Raw genomic sequence first — 18,091 nt, forward strand, 5'->3', positions numbered from 1 at the left:
ACTACTCCTGGTGCCGCGTCAACTTCTATTGCCTCTACCCCTACTGTTGCTGCGCCTGCATCTTCTTCCTCTTCTCCTTCTGTTCGTAGTCGTCTCCTGACTGCTGTTGCTACTCTTTATTCTCCGCTTTTTGGGCCAATACTCGGCTCAACTCTTTCTGATGCCGCTCAGCGGCGTAGTCAGCTTCCTGATGATAGAGAACGTGAATCGCTGGTAAAAATGGCACGTAAATGGATACGTAATCCCGTTAAATACTCTTCGCGTGTAGTGTTTGAAACATTTTCTCAGTTTAATGCGCCCACTCAACGATTTGTGTTCGAGGAATTGTGTAAATCGTTGAAGGAGGAGTGGGATTACGATGTGGTAGATAATGTACCGTCAGAGGTTTCTGATCTCCAGCATCGGTTCACAACTGGTGTGATCGTGGGTGACAAGGTTCGAGAAGCTCTAGAACGTCTGTTATCATTTCGATGTACAGTGCAACCTCGAGCATTGTTTAAGGAAGAGACAGCAGCGTGGATGGCACAACCTGGTCAATATCCGATGCGGGAAGTTCCCCCAGTATGGATGCCAGGTGATCCTAACGCTAACCCTGCTGTCCCAGGCCGTTTTCAGAGAGTGTGGATACACCTCCCTTGGAAACGATCGGAAGTTTTACAGGTGAAGCAAACTTTGCCTGATCCCCGTAAAAATCCAGCGGGTTATTATAAGGAGTTGTCCCAATTGGTGGATGCTACTGTTATGAACCTTGCTGATATTGATATGTTGTTTGGCAATGTAGTGCCTCAGCCGATTTGGGCGAAAATTCGTCACGAGAATCACGCGGCTGAGTTGGGCGGTGATTGGGCTGCCCTTACAGCGGCAGACGCTCAGCAAGTCGGTGGGACTAAGCCTGAGCAGCTTATTGTGGCATTGCCCCAGAGGATAATTACCCTCATGAAAACGCTTATGCCGGCGATGCGCGTCAATTGGGACAAGTTGTCCGCGTGCAAGCAAAAGAGGGATGAAAGCGTTTCCGATTTCTTTACGAGATTTGAGGAAGCATTTGTCGATCATAGTGGCCAGGACATGGGTTCAGAAGGTGGTCAGCGGTTGTTTGTTGATAAGTTTGTATCGAACTTGCTGCCCGAACTTAGCAATAAGTTGAAAAATTCTGAGAGTTCGTGGGCTGTTTCTACCACTGCTCAAATATTGGCTACGGCCCAATATTACGAAAATAGGGAAAAGGAGGAAAGTGAACGTGCAGACAGGAAAACAAAGGATCTTAAAACTAAGGTCTTATTACAGCAAGCGTATCCTCCGCGCTCAAATTTCAATGATTCGCAACAGCCAAATAGATCGCAATCACAGTTCTCTAGATCACAGATACGAAATGACTCTCCCGCACCTCGTTTTGTGTTGGGATATAATCAATGTGCGTACTGTCGAGGGGAGGGCCATTTGAAGTTTAATTGTCCGGTTCTCCGTGATAGGAATAATGGTGTGTCAGCTCGAGGAGGTCGTGGTGGTCCTCAACAAGCTTCCCGTGGTAGAGGTCGTGGAGTTACTCAGAATCAGGCCGAGCGTTTTGCCACTTCCTCAGACTCGCAGAATTGTTTCGATCGACGCGATCTCTCGTCTGGTAGATCTGCACAGTATCATGTGGATGATCATTACGTTGAGCATGATGTTGATACGGATGGTATCTACTAGGACAGCCATAGACAAAGGAAGGGAGAAGTATCAGTTCCGGTTGATCAGAGAGGGCCTTATGTTACAGTAGCCACATTGGGCGTCGTTGAGCCTTTTCTGTTGGACACTGGTGCAGCAAAAAGTTCCATTATGCATTCGAAACTCCCTGGCGCGCCTTTGTCTGGCTTAACGAATGTTTCCGTTGGATTCTCTGGCGCCCCCGTTAGCAATCCAGTCTCTAGCCCTTTGCCCCTTACGATTGGGTCTCATGAGTTAGAAGCTCCTTTGATTTTGACTACTGGTTGTGGTGAGAATCTTTTGGGCTTGGATTTGTTGAAGAGGTTACATGCGACTTTGTACTGCTCTCCTACGGGTGTGGAGCTTACATTGGGTGAGAATGTGATCTCCCCTATGTACCTGTCAATCGGTAAGCTCCCGCCGGAATTGAGTTCTCTTCCGGTTTCCTTGTGGGCAACAGGTCCCAATGATGTGGGCCTGCTGGATATCCCACCTTATGTTGTTCAATTGAAAGTTGATGCGCGCTTACCACGCATACCACAGTATCGTATTTCCCTTGATGGTGAACGGGCACTATTAGCGATCATCTATGATCTGATCGGTAAAGATGTCATCGAGGAGACACGAGGTAACGTGTGTAATAGTCCCGTGTTGCCTATTTTGAAACAAACTGATCCGTCCAAGCCTCCCGTGTACCGTCTAGTTATTGACTTACGGGAAGTAAATAAAATTGTTGTCCCGCAGTTTCCTGTGGTTCCAGACATTACAGCTTTACTGACTTTGATTCCAGCCTCTGCATCGTGGTTCTCGGTAATCGATCTGAAGAATGCGTTCTTTAGCATTCCGATTGCTGAGGAAAGTCGTGATTTGTTCGGATTTTCGTTAGGAGGTCGCAGTTTCCGGTTCAAACGCGCACCTCAAGGCTACTGTGAGAGCCCATCGATCTACAGCCAAGCTCTTAAAAGTCAACTAGATGCATTTGTGCTGCCACCTGGTGCGGCTTTGATTCAGTATGTTGACGATCTGTTGGTAGCTGCAGATACTGAACAAGTTTGTCGGACTGCTACTGTGTCACTATTGCAGCATCTCTGTGACTTACATCATAAAGTGTCACCTTCTAAGTTACAATATTGTTGTCAAGAAGTTACCTACTTAGGTCACTTATTGTCAAAGGCGGGAAGAAGGTTGACCCCTGAAAGAATTGCAGCGATTGCTTGAATGACTGTGCCAACAACTCAGAGAAATGTGCGTGCCTTTCTAGGTATCACGTCATACTGCAGACAGTGGATTCCGAATTTTTCACTGTTAGCGAAGCCATTGATAGCTCTCACGTGCAAGGACGTTTCGACTCCTTTGCCATGGACGGAGGAATGTCAGAAAAGTTTTTCTGAACTACGTGACGCACTGTGTTCGGCTCCTGTGTTAGGTACTCCTGATTACAGCAAGCCATTCACATTATACGTTCACGAGAGGGAAGGTTGTGCGTTGAGTGTTTTAACGCAACAATTTGGTGACAAGCAGCGCCCGTGTGCATATTTTTCCTCGACCTTAGACCCGGTAGCGAGAGCGTTGCCAAGTTGCTTAAGGGCGACAGCGGCAGCAGCGGCGTCTATTCGGCAGTCCGCAGGTCTTGTTATGGATAATATGCTTGTGGTGATGGTTCCGCATGCAGTCGATACTCTTTTGAATCGGACAAAGACTCAACATCTGACGAGTGCAAGGTTGTCTGGGTACGAGCTGACCCTTTTGGCAAGTCATATACAGATCAAACGTTGTAATGTACTGAATCCGGCAACGTTGTTGCCGATTAGTATGGAATCAGATGATGTGCCACCACATGATTGTTATTTACGAACTGAGGAAGAAACAAAAGGTCGTGTGGACCTAAAAAACACTCCCTTGACAGATCCCGATGGTACTTTGTATGTGGATGGCTCGTGCTTTAAATTGCCGAATGGTGATGTGACGACTGCGTATGCTGTAGTAACATTGAGCACGGTTGTGGAAACTGCGAGATTGAATCAGAATTCAGCGCAAGCTGCAGAATTGATTGCATTGACAAGAGCTTGTGTTTTGTCTAAAGGAAAGCGAGTGAATGTGTTTACCGACAGTCAGTATGCATTCGGTGTTGCGCATAACTTTGGAAGATTGTGGAGAGAAAGAGGATTTATGACATCGCATGGTACGAAGATTCAGCATGGGCAGCTTGTGAATGACCTTTTGGATGCACTTACACTGCCTAAACAAGTGGCGATTGTTAAATGTAGTGCACATCGGAAAGTGACGGATGATGTTGGTCGTGGTAATGCGTTTGCGGATGAGATTGCTAAGGAAACGGCTAAGGATCTTGCGACCCGGATGTATGTCACGAGTTCAGTGAGGTGGCCGATGGAAACTGGCATGTGCGAAAATACTATTGAGAGTGTGAAAGCAATTCAGAACGAAGCTACTAAAGCCGAAAAGACTAAGTGGAAAGAAAGTACGGGAAAGTTGGACATGCATGGATGTTGGGTTGACCTGACGGAATGTCAGAGGTGGATGTTACCAGATGCGTACGTATTAGCTGTTGTGACGATGGCTCATGGGTTGGCACATATTAGTGCGAAAGGAATATGTAGGTTTTTGTCACCTGTATGGAGAAATGAGGGTATTGCTAAGTGTGCTGAGAGAGTGGTTAAGAACTGTATGGTGTGTTTGATGCACAATCCCGGCAAGGGCACTCCCACTCCACCTGGTCATTTTGCTCCTCCTGTTTGTCCCTTTGAGGTTATCCAGTTGGACTTTATCCATATGGAGAGATGCAATAACCTAAAGTATGTTTTGGTTGTGGTTTGTGCGTTCTCCAGATGGATTGAGGCTTATCCTCTTAAGGATAACACTGCCCTGTCCACAGCAAAAATCCTGCTGAAGGAATATTTTCCTCGGTATGGAATGCCACGGATTGTATGGTCGGATAATGGAAGTGAGTTTGTGGGAAGTGTAATGCGGAGTGTGTGCAAGGGCCTTGGAATTTGTCAAAAATTCCATAGCGCTAATCATCCACAGGCAGCGGGTTTGGTTGAGGGGTACAATGGTACCCTAAAACTAAAACTCGCCAAGATCCAGGCTACGACTGGCCTATCATGGCCTGATGCCTTGCCTCTGGCTCTCCTATCGACCAGAGCGACCGTACACTCTCGAGTAGGGCTTAGCCCATATGAGATTGTGTTCGGCCGCCCTGCGAATATTTGGGGGGTCCCGAGACCAAGGGCCTTTGATAGTCTTGAGTATCCAATGTTAATTGATTACCTGCATGATTTGACCACTAAACTACGGTTAATCCATCAACAGGTCTTTGAAGCTCTACCGGCGCAGACAGAGGGTCCTTGACACCAGCTCCGGCCAGGGGACTGGGTTGTTACCTGAAATTTTGGTCGGAAGCGTAACTTGGAGCCAAGATTTGTAGGACCCTTTCAAGTCTTATTGACGACGAGGACTGCGGTTCGACTGGAGGGCCGGAAGAATTGGGTGCACGCCAGCCATACGAAAAGGGTACCGATTCCCTTACCAACGGATGGTTGGGTGAGGACTGGGATTTCGACAACAGAAACTGAGACTCCTTTGCACTTTGTGCCGTTTAGCGACGCTCAACCTGTGGGGGATGATTTGTCACTGCCAAACCCACCTGTGGAGTTATCGGTAGCAGAAAGCCCAAGGTCTGACTCGTTGTCCACTTCATCGAATACTGTTGCGCCAGCCGAACAATTGTTTGTAGAGCAAACTCGACCTGGAAGAAGTCGATATTTTCTTCGTTCAAGGACTAATAAAAATTAATTGTATATTTGCTTTTGATGTTATGAACATTATGGACAATTATATCCTTTCTTTTTGAGTTTTTATGTGCTTTCCCGCGGCTTAGAGATTTGTAATCTGAACTTTTCGAGGGAACCTCTCCATCTGGGTCACCGTAGGGCCGTGCGGGTACTCCTTTCTGTTTAGCAGGTTTCTGACGCTAGGTCGGTTACTTTTGTTGATTCCTGGGAACTCCTGGGGATTGATAATCGCTACTCAGAACGAAGTGCGTCAAGTACGTCACGGACGGTTTGTAGAGGATGGCATTCTCTAAGCTGTTGGAAGTAGAAAGGATGTCGACGCAGAGATCAGAATTAAGAAGAGTTGTATGTACAAAATGCTTTTTGTTTCAGGTGTTCCTATTGTTCCTGATCGTATCTATGTTATTGGTGGGTGGAGTGTATTTTGGAGTACAGTTGTTATTACCTTCTGTTTCACCTACCTCTTCTCCTAAACTGAGCTCCCTCATCACTGTTTCCCCACATTCTTTTCATCCCCTGCCTCAACATGAACAGGTTAGACGTGCGGAATTTATGAATAACTCCTTCGTTCAACTTCTACATCAGCATCAGTTGGTAATGAACACTACCAATTGTTGGGTGTGTGGGTTAATGCCACATACCATGGATAGGGGTATTCCATATTTGGTCCTTCCATACAGCTCCCAGGGTTCGGCTCGGGCATTCCAAACTATGTTCCGTAGTGCACTAGATTCTTACCCCAGTCGAGAGCCACGTTCTGCCAATTTTGGTCCTGGGCCGTATCACAAACCTTTGGCGATAGCGATAGCGGATTTAGATAGAGATGTTTTTGATGCATCGCTTATCCCAAGTGAAGAGGTACAGGCTTATAAGGATCTGAGTGAGGCTGAGTATAGTACGTCAGTGGGTGATAGACAGCTTAAAAGCTCGTCCCCAATATGGATTGTACCACACCTCGGTAATTTCTGCTTGAAAGGTTTGGGTCGAAATCCGAGAGCACAACTTGGCAACAGTGCTTGCACTGATACGTATGTTCTGCCGATGCTCTCCTCCCCTGTTTTTCTGACCGCTAAGGGCACTTATTTCATATGTTATGAACGCGCATATACATGGTTACCCCGTGATTTTTCGGGTACCTGTTATATTGCGAATCTTTTACCACCGACTTTCACAGTTGCCTCAGATTATCACAAGATTAGAGTTGTGAGAGGTGTTATTAGCAAAGAGGATACTGCCGGTCAAGAAGCAGGAGACTTCTTTAAGGGTTTCTTGCCGTTTTGGGGACCTATGGTTAATAGCAGGAACCTAAGACAGCTGACACGCGTAGTAGAGTCGACTGCTAATATTACTGCAAGTGCCCTTGGTAATCTCACAGCTGAACTTCAGGCGGATAGACTCATGACGTTGCAGAACCGTATGGTTCTAGATGTTGTTCTCGCAGATAGAGGTGGTGTGTGTAAAGTTATCCATTCGAGTTGTTGCATTTTTATTCCTGACAATGCTCCAACTGTCTACCAAGCCATCTCGAAGTTGCACAAGATCTCCGAGTCCATACACGTGGACGAAGGTAATTGGACGCTACTAGGATGGTTTTGGGGCCTGATGTCAACTTGGGGTTGGAAGATTCTGATGATCGTAGGAGTTGTTGTAACGTTTCTGTTCACGTGTTGTCTTTGTGTACAGTGTGGTCCTGCCTTATGTGGCCTATGCGCTACAACGTGTATAAGACGACCATCTGTTACCAAGGAGACGTTGATGAATAGAATGATGTTCCAGCAGCAACTGAATGATCTGATGAATATTGAAATAGATTCCGATCTTGACTAGTGCTTGCCTACATGAGGGCAAAAGGAGCGTCTGAGGTTCCGTGTGGGACGGAACGACACTTTTGAGTGGTGACGAATATGGATGAGTTGGGTATCTATGAACCGCAAATGACGAGTATAGTGGGTGTACGCAGTTTCGCTACGCAACCACGTATGGTTCGTCTTATTTTTGGGTTTGTTCATCTGAACCCTCGGGTTCCATTTTAGATACGGCATCCATTTTGTTTCTTGCCCTCAAGTAGCCAGCGAACGGACTTTGTCCGCTTCGTGACCCTGGGACTCCCAAACTTACACGAGGGACACGTGTTCCTTTGAGTATGACTTTTATGACGAGGGAAATGACACGACGAAGGCAGATGGCCCCGCTCAAGGCTCATCTTGCCGTGCCGGTCTATTGTTTCAGCCATGCATACATTAGACACGGTGTCTCTGATCCCGTTATCAAGTTTCCTTTATTACTCCTAACACTCTTCTCTAATCTGTTGTGCATCCTTGTCCTTTCTTTGCATCTGTTCTTGTCCCTTCTCCTAATGTGTTTACGATCAGGATGGAATGTGTTTTATTGCAGAGAAGATATGTTTTTACAGTTGGGAACTGGCAATACTGTTGTAATTATGTTCCGGCCTCCTGAAACATGAACGCAACCCTTTTTGAAGTTTATTGTGGGAACTGAGTTGTAATCATTGTTCACCATACTGTTGTATGGGAAAAACGTGTATAAAAGGAGCGATCCACTTTTGCAAATTGAAGCAGTCTCCGAGAACCTACACGCTGTGTACTTCTTGTGACCTCTGTATCCCTGCAGTAAATAAACGCTGATCTCTGACGTCGCTGGAAGTGTCCCGTGTCTCTGTGTTTGGTACGCCAGAACAGGTAACCCGCGAAGGTTTCAGGTGTTGTTCCCTGGCACCGCTGGGTCTTAGAAAAACCCAGTCCTTCACGACGACGCAGCTCTTGTTCTGGAGTGGCAGAAAATACTCGAGGAAAACGAGGGAATTTGAATTGTCTGCCACCCCCCAACGCCGTGAAGCTGAGGAGCTGAGGATAGAAGCAAGGTCAGCGCCAAAGTACGAGAGAGCAAATCGGCGAGTCAGAGGACTTGAAGTTACACGATCCTGGAACCGGGTGAGACTGACTGCGCATTAACGGCGGGGGAAAGAGTGAAGCTAGTACACCACAGTGACACAACACAGAGGGGTACAGCGGTTGTGGTATAAGCGAGTGCGCTTGCAGATTGTTTGGAAAATGTCTGCCGCAGAAGTAAAGGAGCGCGAAGAGGCAGCGATTGAAGTGTTCAACGATATGAATGTAAATCAGAGTGGTTTTGTCGGGACTAGCAACAGTGGCAGCAATGAAACCAGCGTGACAATGCGTTTGAAGAGATTAGAAAAGCTCCAAAGATCGGAACTTTCTAAGTGGTGGGAGTCAACGTCCCTGCAGAGATATCTCGAAGTCCAGAGAGTGCCTAGGGGGTTAATAATGGTGGCACCAAGCTACGAGGAACCCAATCCAGAGATGCTAAAGGAATGGGCCGCGAACAACAATGATGCCTCCCGTAGAATGTTAGGAATCCTAATAAAATATGCTGACATAGACAGAAAGAAAATTTTGGCTGAAATAGATCAAATAATCGAAGAACTGAGTAAAGAAGAAAATCAAGAAGCCATCAAACAATTTAAAAGTGAAATCAAAGAAAGACTAAAGAAATTGGAAATCTCGATAAAGGAACGCAAAGCGCAGAAATTTTTACGACATAAGCAAGATTATGATCGAGGCCAAATCTATACTTTCGCAAGAAAATTTGACAGCATCAGGAAACAGAAATTAGGAAAAGCAAGCAAGGTGGGCCCAGAACCTCAGTCCGAGCAAAGTAGTCTCCAAAGTTCTGAAATTGATACAGACTCAGAAGAAGAAGCCAACGCTCAAAGAACAGTACCCACAATAATCGATGAATTCGATTTTTTACGCGAAGAAAGGAAATACAATCTGCGTCAAAGGCCACCAATACAGGGTACAATCATACCAAGAGGAAGAGGCAGAGGTCGAAGAGGCGCAAGGGGGCAGCCTGCAGGAGGCAGAGAGCCGAGAAAGCAAACAATGAAGTAATGGAAGAAAATAAAGAAACAACGATAATTAATTTGACAGACACCACCCTTACCAATGTTGAACAAGAAATTTTGAAATTAGGACTATCTTTCTGCCCAGAAGCAGATTTGGATTATGTGCAAACACGCATTGACCTATTCAAATTCATCAGAATGCTAAAACTAAAAAAACACTTTCTATCAAACCCATCACTAAGATATAAGCCAGTGGAACAAATAACAGAACATGCTGGCAGTCTAGCAGTGGGAGATATGAACCTACTAATGGAAATGAGAGCCATGGAGGCAGAAAATGACAACGAGGCTATGTGCAGTGCTGCAGAAATAGCACAGGAAGAGAACATTGGTATTTACAAGGATGCACCAACGGGATTTAAAAGGAGTTCAAAATTCACTCCGATGACTCCAAGAGATGTGACCGATGTGTACAGGGATTTGGTTTTGAATGAATTAAAAAAACTAGGCAAGCATTCATATCAGAGTGTTAATAAATCAAACAACAAAAAACAGAAAGCTTATCATGCATTAATTAAAAAATTGTCTGCATGTGATAATTGTATAGTACGAAATGCAGATAAAGGAGGCAATATTGTCCTATGGGGAAAAAAGCAATACCTCACAGAGGCATACAAGCAGTTAAATAACAAAAATAGCTATGTGAGGGTCGAAGAGCAAGTCATGTTGTTAAGCAACAACCAATTTAACGATGAGCTAAAAAATTGGGTACGATCAAACCCTCCTAAATCATGATGAATTTATGTTTTTAAAAATAGATCATCCAGTCACTCCGGTACTCTATTTAATCCCGAAAGTGCACAAAGATTTGGAAAACCCTCCGGGCCGCCCAATAATTTCAGCTATGGGCAGTGCATTAAAGAATACATCTAAGTTTGTAGACTCATTTCTTAACCCCTTGGCCAGAACACTCCCTTCTGACATACAGGATACAGGAGATTTCATGAGGAGGATCTATGACCTTCCTTGGGAAGATGATTACTTACTAGTAACTATAGACGTGTCAACACTATATACAAGCATCAGGCATGCAGATGGCCTGAGAGCAGTGGGGCATTTTCTTGATACTAGATCAATCAAACACTGGGCTCATACCCAGATGTTAATTAGGATGGTTGAAAAATGTCTGACCAGTAACTTTTTTCTCTTTGAAGGGCAACTCTTCCACCAAACATGGGGTACTGCGATGGGCACCTGCTTCACCCCCAGCTATGCGAATTTGCATATGGGCTGGTGGGAGGAGCAGGTGATCCGAGTACAGTATCACAATGAATGGGACAACCACATAATGCATTGGAGTCGATTCATTGACGACCTTTTTTTAGTGTGGAGGGGTTCTGAGGAAGAAATTAAACTGTTTCTAGCTCAAATTCAAAGTAATGAACTCAATTTGAAATTTACAAGTGAAATCAGCAAAGTAAGTGTAAATTTCCTTGATTTAACAGTTTATATTTCAGATGGAAAAGTTGAAACAAAACTGTTCAGAAAACCTACCTCCAGTAACACTCTGTTGCACGCTCATAGTTTCCATCCAGTAAACGTAAAGAGAAGTATTCCTTATGGAGAGAGCTTAAGAGTGAGGCGTAATTGCAGTGCACCAGAAGAGTGCAGGAGGGAGTTGGATACGTTAACCAAGAGATTCAAAAGTAGGGGCTATCCAGATACTTGGATAGACAATGGGGTAAACAAATCATTGAAAAAGAAAAGAGAGGAAATCCTTTTTGATGCGAACAAGAGGACAAAAAATAGTGATGAAAATCAATGCAGATTCATCACTACTTTTGGTAGGCAACATGATGATGTTAGACAAATCTTGAACAAACATTGGCACATAATAAAAAATGATCCACTGCTTGGGAAACAAGTTGCTAGGAGACCGCAGATTACTTTTCGAAAGGCCAAATCTTTTAAACAATCACTAGTAAGTAATGTAATGAAAAAGCAACCAGCCAAGACAACCTGGCTAAGTAATAAGCAAGGTTTCATAAAGTGCACCAAATGCAAGGCGTGTTTGCATGGAACAAACACGTCACAATACAGAGCAGGCCTTACAAAAGAGATGAGGAAGATCAAAGGCCGATATACATGCAAAACAGATCATGCAGTCTACGTACTGCAGTGCCCTTGTGGCCTGCGCTACGTGGGCAGCACAATTCTGGAAGTGCATAAGCGGGTATTGCAGCATTTAAGGGTGACTAAAATTGGGGACAGGTTATACCCGGTAGCCCGGCACTTCGAGCAGGTACATAACAAAGACACCAAGGGACTAACTTACTTTGTGATTGACTCGGTAAGAGCAGATGTAAGGAGAGGCAATAGAGTCAAGAAACTGCGTAGGCTTGAGTCTCGATACATTATAGAGTTGAATTCTAAACAGCCAGAAGGCCTAAATATGGAAGAAGATTTACATATTCATTTATAGTTGGTAATAGTCAAGCGTTGTCTCAGAGATATGTTTGTAATTAGGAGTAAGGTATAACAATACAACAGACTCAGATTAACAACTTGATTTGAACAGATGAAGTAGTTGTTACAAGTACAGATTTAAGCCCACTGGGGCATGACTATTTGGATATGATGTTAGCCCACTTGGGCATGATTGTTGGGCAAATAAGAGCATTGCGTGTATTTAACATGTGGAGCCGAGATTCATTAGATCACATAGAAGATATAATCTCACTTGAGTATACGATAAACTAATGTGCTGGTGTCAGTTAGGCTCACTTGAGCTATATAGATGAAGCACTAATATGTGAATTATGTATTCGAGATGGCATAAAGAAATGGATACATGCTTTCTCCAGTAGAATGACGATATTTGTTGTTTTACACGCGATATTTATAAAGTTCACTGAGCTTGAATCAAAAAAACGCATCAAAAAGCAATAAGATTGTAAATATATGAAATACATTGCCCATGAAAAACAAATTATATTATATTGTACAACTAAGGACGATGTCTTAGGAAATGTTATGTAAAAATATTAGGTACGAGTATGTTTTCAAAAACTACGAGTCTGTTTTTTATGTCATTTAGAGTTGTAGTAATGATTTGCACGTGTTGCACTTTAAAAAATGGCCGCGTTTTTTAAACTTGTACCAGTGAGCAAGACTGCTTGGCAGTCGAAACGCGTTTGGTGGCGGCAGAACAATAAATGCTTAAAATCCACACATGGCGTCGTCATCGTTCTTTGAAATATTTACATGACTCGTCCCGAGGAGTCACAAATCGACGACGCAGCTCTTGTTCTGGAGTGGCAGAAAATACTCGAGGAAAAAAAGGGAATATATATATATATATATATATATATATATATATATATATATATATACACAAACACCATCAGGTCCTTCCGGGAAGAAAACCCTTGCCAGGTGGTGCGTTGTCCGGCGAACCTGCGGCCGGATAATCCAACAAAGTTCAAGGAACAAGAAAAACGCACACTCGGAGGTTCCACTCGTATTTTTTACTGAGTTATCGCTACGCGTTTCGACACCGCAGTGTCTTGGTCACACGATATCAACAAAGTTTCCAAACAAACATTTAAGCACACAAAAAATAGAAGAAGTACTACCATTTCCTGTGATTTGCAAATTGTAAATGGTCGCCATTTTGGAACGGGTTTGAAGCTCAATCTCATAACTAGATATATGCGTGTTATTGAGTTCATCAACCGAAAGATCTGTACAAAACATGATATGAAACAAAATGTATCAAAGTAAAGGTACATACATAATTGCATATATCAAAAAACCATTGTCTCAAGGTCTAAAGCTTCGATATAATTGAATTTGCCAATCTTTATCAATATCACCCATGCTGACAGACCAAAGCTACACCAGCTACACATACAGGTACAAATACAAATGCCACTCGGACTAGTGCCAAGAAGCGTACGTGCACGTTGGTGTCGTGTGGGCATGTCCAGCGATTACGGAGATACCCAGGCTCTATGTAAAATTACAGAGTGCCTACACGACTAGTGCTGCGTCCTTTCTTTGCATACTGTTGATGAGAAAGAGTGTCATGTGAACTATCCCAGTCTCAGTGCTTAATGTTATTAAAGAGGACTAGTGCCCATACAAAAGCAGCTCTGTACCAAGATACAGCCTAATAACCAGGTCAAAGTTGGAGACAGTAGTACTTCTATTCAAAAGCTACAAGGTGCTGCGAGTGAGGGAAACGGCAGTGTTGGCAGTTCCATAAGTCTATATGTGTAAGACTATTTGTGCCAGTATTGTGCAAAAAACAGAGATACAGAACAGTGGATAAGGCAAGTGCAGTTCTTATCTTATTGGGCGTGTTGTGACATCCACGTGAAGAAAAGGGTAGGGAACCGGTGCAGTATCCATAAGACGTGAGTGGTCCCTTCCTTTCCTCCTAGGAAAATTGAAAGAACAAAAGCAAATTAGTAATGGCCCAATATTACAAATTTACATATTTACACAGTACATATTACACTCTCAAATTGTCTAAAATTATTATGATCGCCAATATTTAGCATGAAGAGCCACAGCAGAGAAACAGCAAACAAGGACAAGAAAAAGTAGGCATACAAAATCAGTCAACATGTAGGTGCGTTGCCAGTTCCTCATCCAGATTATGCCCTCCCGGGAACTTGGTCTCTAATTCCATGATCCATTTGGATTCCCTTTTCCTGAGGGCTAGCTCTCTGTTTCCCCCCCTTCTTGACGTGTTGACCTGTTCTATCGCAAAATACGTAAGAAGAGACTGATTGGATTGGTGCTTGTCTTGGAAATGTCGTGCAATCGGATAGTTGTGATCCAAGTGGGAGATGGCTCTAAGGTGTTCCAGTATACGCTTTTTAACCATACATGTGGTACTCCCGACATACCGGAGTTTGCACGGACATTCCAAGATATACACAACAAAATTGGTGCTGCATGTAAGGAACTGTGTTATGATTTTCTTATGACCAAATTTTGTTGTCTCAAATTCTTTCATCATGTGACTGAACTTGCATGCCTTGCAATGGCCACATGGATAGAAACCCTTCAAATTAAATGGGTTTCTATTAGGGTTTTCCGTGATGTCTCCTCTGACTAGGGTATCCTTCAAGTTTCTCCCTCTCTTGTAGGTAATCAGGGGTCTGTCGCTGATGTTATTGCCAATTGTAGAATCTGCTTTCAAGATTCTCCAATTTTTGGTCAGGATTTTTTGTACATATTTAGATTCCTGATTGAATGTGGTTATGATCCTAACCGGTGTTTCCTCCTGGTCATCGGTGGCAGAGTACTCAAGGGCTTGACATCTACTGATGTGTCTGATCTTATCTTTGGCCTTCGTGAGTACCCATTCTGGGTACCCGCGTTCCCGGAATCTACCTACCATGGTGTTTTGTTCCTGCAGGAAATCGTCATCAGTGCTACAATTTCTCCTTGCTCTGAGTAGCTCTCCAAATGGAATACTCCATTTTAGTGGTTCAGGGTGGGCACTGTGGGCGTGTAGCAGGCTATTACCGGAAGTTTCCTTCCGGTGCAGGCTTGATACAATACTACCATTCTGGATTGTAATGAGGGTATCAAGGAATTCAATTCTGTTGTCACTTATACTAGAAGTAAGCTGTATGTTATAATTGTTGTTGTTCAACCTATCTATGAATTCCCTGGCTTCCTCTTCACTGCCCTTCCAAATGACGAACAGGTCGTCAATGTATCTCAACCACACTGCCACCTTTTTGAAATCAGAGTCCATGGCCTTGTCCCTGCGTAGTTCCTCCTCCCATTTGCCCAGGAAGAGGTTCGCAAAACTAGGTGCGAAGCACGTACCCATAGCCGTGCCTCGCACCTGTTTGTACAGTTCCCCATTGAACAGAAAGATGTTATTTACAAGGCATAATTCCATCATGTCTGCAAGCATGTTGGTATGCTCAAGGTAGCAGATGTTTCTTGCCTGGAGAAAGTGTAAACAAGCCTCAATGCCCTGGGTGTGGTCAATGATGGTATACAGGGAACTCACATCCAGGGCAATGAGTAAGTAGCCCTCCACCCACATAATGTCAGCGATTTTGTTCAGGAAATCCTTTGTATCCCTGAGATACGATGGTAAATGGATTACATATTCTCTTAGAAAAAAATCCACATACTTGGATATATTCTCGTTGACATTCCCCAAGGATGACACAATTGGTCTCCCTGGTGGCACCTCGGGGTTTTTGTGTACCTTCGGAAGAAGGTACAAGATGGGTAGTTTGGGAAAATCTTTTTTGAGATAACAGTATTCCTGCCACGAAATGAGCCCTTCCTTTTGCCAATTCATCAGTTTCTCCCATGTTGATGTTATGCTACAATTATAGACATCAGAAGTACATTTGCAGTAAAAATTTACATCAGACAATTGTTTCATTGCTTCCTCTATGTACATGCTTTTATCCCATAGGACAATGTTGCCCCCTTTATCAGAAGGTCTAATTACCAAGCTTTTGTCCTGGGCCAGAGAGAGGATAAAGGTTCTTTGTTGTTTGGATAGGTTGGAATCTTTGTGGCCAAGTGTGGCTATTTTATGTTTATGTGTAATCATTTCCTTGGTGACTACATCATAAAAAGTGTCTATGGAATCATGTGGCAAAGTTGGAAAAAAGGTTGATTTGGGTCTGAATGTGGTGTGCGCCGCTCTGTGAGTGTTAATGCTGTCCTGTAAGTCCGCCACTTGAGAATCCCCAGTATCTGTTATTGGGTCCGCCAGTGCATACATGGTTTCCAGGACATCAGCATCACCCACATTGAGATTGGCTTGGGACCAAGTGGTAATTTGCCCTCCGGTATTGTCAGGTGGTCTAGTATTTTTCAGGATATGCCATTTTTTTAGCTTAAGTTTCCTTATGAATTTAAAAATATCCACCCTAGTGTTAGCATAATTATACAGTTCAGTGGGGCAGAAAGTCAGGCCAAGGCACAATGTAGTTTTTTCCATGGGTGTTAAAAATCTCGAGGATAGATTTATAATAGTTTTGTTTACCATTTGATCATCCATAGTTACACTGCTCTCTTCTGGCCTCCTCTTGCGGTTCCCATGAGTGCCTTGCTTGTTTCTCCTTTGTTTGAGCCTGAGTCTCCTCTGCTTGGACCGCCTCTGCCTCTTCCTCTTCCTCGTCCTGGTCCCCGGCCACGGCCCCGTCCTCTCTTCGGTGTGGTTGATTGGAGGGTTTCCTTTTGTCTCCTTGTCCTCATAACCCGGAATTCGTCTAAAAAAGACGCTGGTTTGCTTGTTATTTCAACTTCAGAGGAAGTGCTGGCTGTGGTGTCTGATAAATCTCCGTCAGATTCGTCGGTTATTAGTGTTTCTGTTGTTATTATTGAGGGTGCCGGTACGTTTCCTTGACTGTCCTGTTGTTTGTAGAGGTGGTCGTATTTCTGGCTGTAAGTTAGTATGCGTCCACTCTCAGGGCTATATACACGCATCGGGGCGAAGAAATATAGCCACTGTGAAACAGAACCCGACTCCCTGTAATATTCCAGCACTCCATTCCGAAGGCACCAGGAACTGCCTATGCTTAGGCGGGGAGGTCTACCCAGTATTTTCAACTGACACAGATGAAAAACATACAGAAAACTGTGTACTGTTTTTCAATAGTTTCCTAAACACGCACAACGATTCTTTGCACAACAAGGTGCTGCTTTTTGAGAGAAACTGCAGAGCAACATGGAGAGTGACAGCGAGAGACGCAAGGAAGCACAGGCATTGTTTGCAAGGGCCCCAGGTAAAGGGAGCCATGTACAGGACACAACCAGTAAACCAGAGCTCAATTCACTCAATACCCTAATGCGTAGATATGAGAAATTAAAAAAACAGGAAGCATCCAAATGGTGGGAGGCAGTCTCCCTCCAAGATTATGTCGATAAAGAAATGATACCACGTGGACTGCGCATATATATCACGCCATCACATGAAGCAAGAAATCCACGTATGCTTGAGGAGTGGGCAGGCAACTCAGCCTTAAGCTCTAAGAATATGCTCCAGATTCTCATAAAATACGCTTGGGAGGATAGAGAAGAAATAGTCAAAGAATTGGAATCAATTGAAGATGACTTCCAGAAAAACACTGACCAGGAAGACATCAAAAAATTCAAGAATGATCTGGCAAACAGGTTGAAAAGATATGAAGAGGATATCAAGCTAAGAAAGCAGAGGAAACTGCACAGAGATTGTGTCGATTATGAGAGTGGACGTATACTAACTTACAGCCAGAAATACGACCACCTCTACAAACAACAGGACAGTCAAGGAAACGTACCGGCACCCTCAATAATAACAACAGAAACACTAATAACCGACGAATCTGACGGAGATTTATCAGACACCACAGCCAGCACTTCCTCTGAAGTTGAAATAACAAGCAAACCAGCGTCTTTTTTAGACGAATTCCGGGTTATGAGGACAAGGAGACAAAAGGAAACCCTCCAATCAACCACACCGAAGAGAGGACGGGGCCGTGGCCGGGGACCAGGACGAGGAAGAGGAAGAGGCAGAGGCGGTCCAAGCAGAGGAGACTCAGGCTCAAACAAAGGAGAAACAAGCAAGGCACTCATGGGAACCGCAAGAGGAGGCCAGAAGAGAGCAGTGTAACTATGGATGATCAAATGGTAAACAAAACTATTATAAATCTATCCTCGAGATTTTTAA

The sequence above is a fragment of the Triturus cristatus genome, chromosome 10 (genome assembly GCF_964204655.1).
Source record: "Triturus cristatus chromosome 10, aTriCri1.1, whole genome shotgun sequence".
Classification (NCBI taxonomy): Eukaryota; Metazoa; Chordata; class Amphibia; order Caudata; family Salamandridae; genus Triturus; species Triturus cristatus.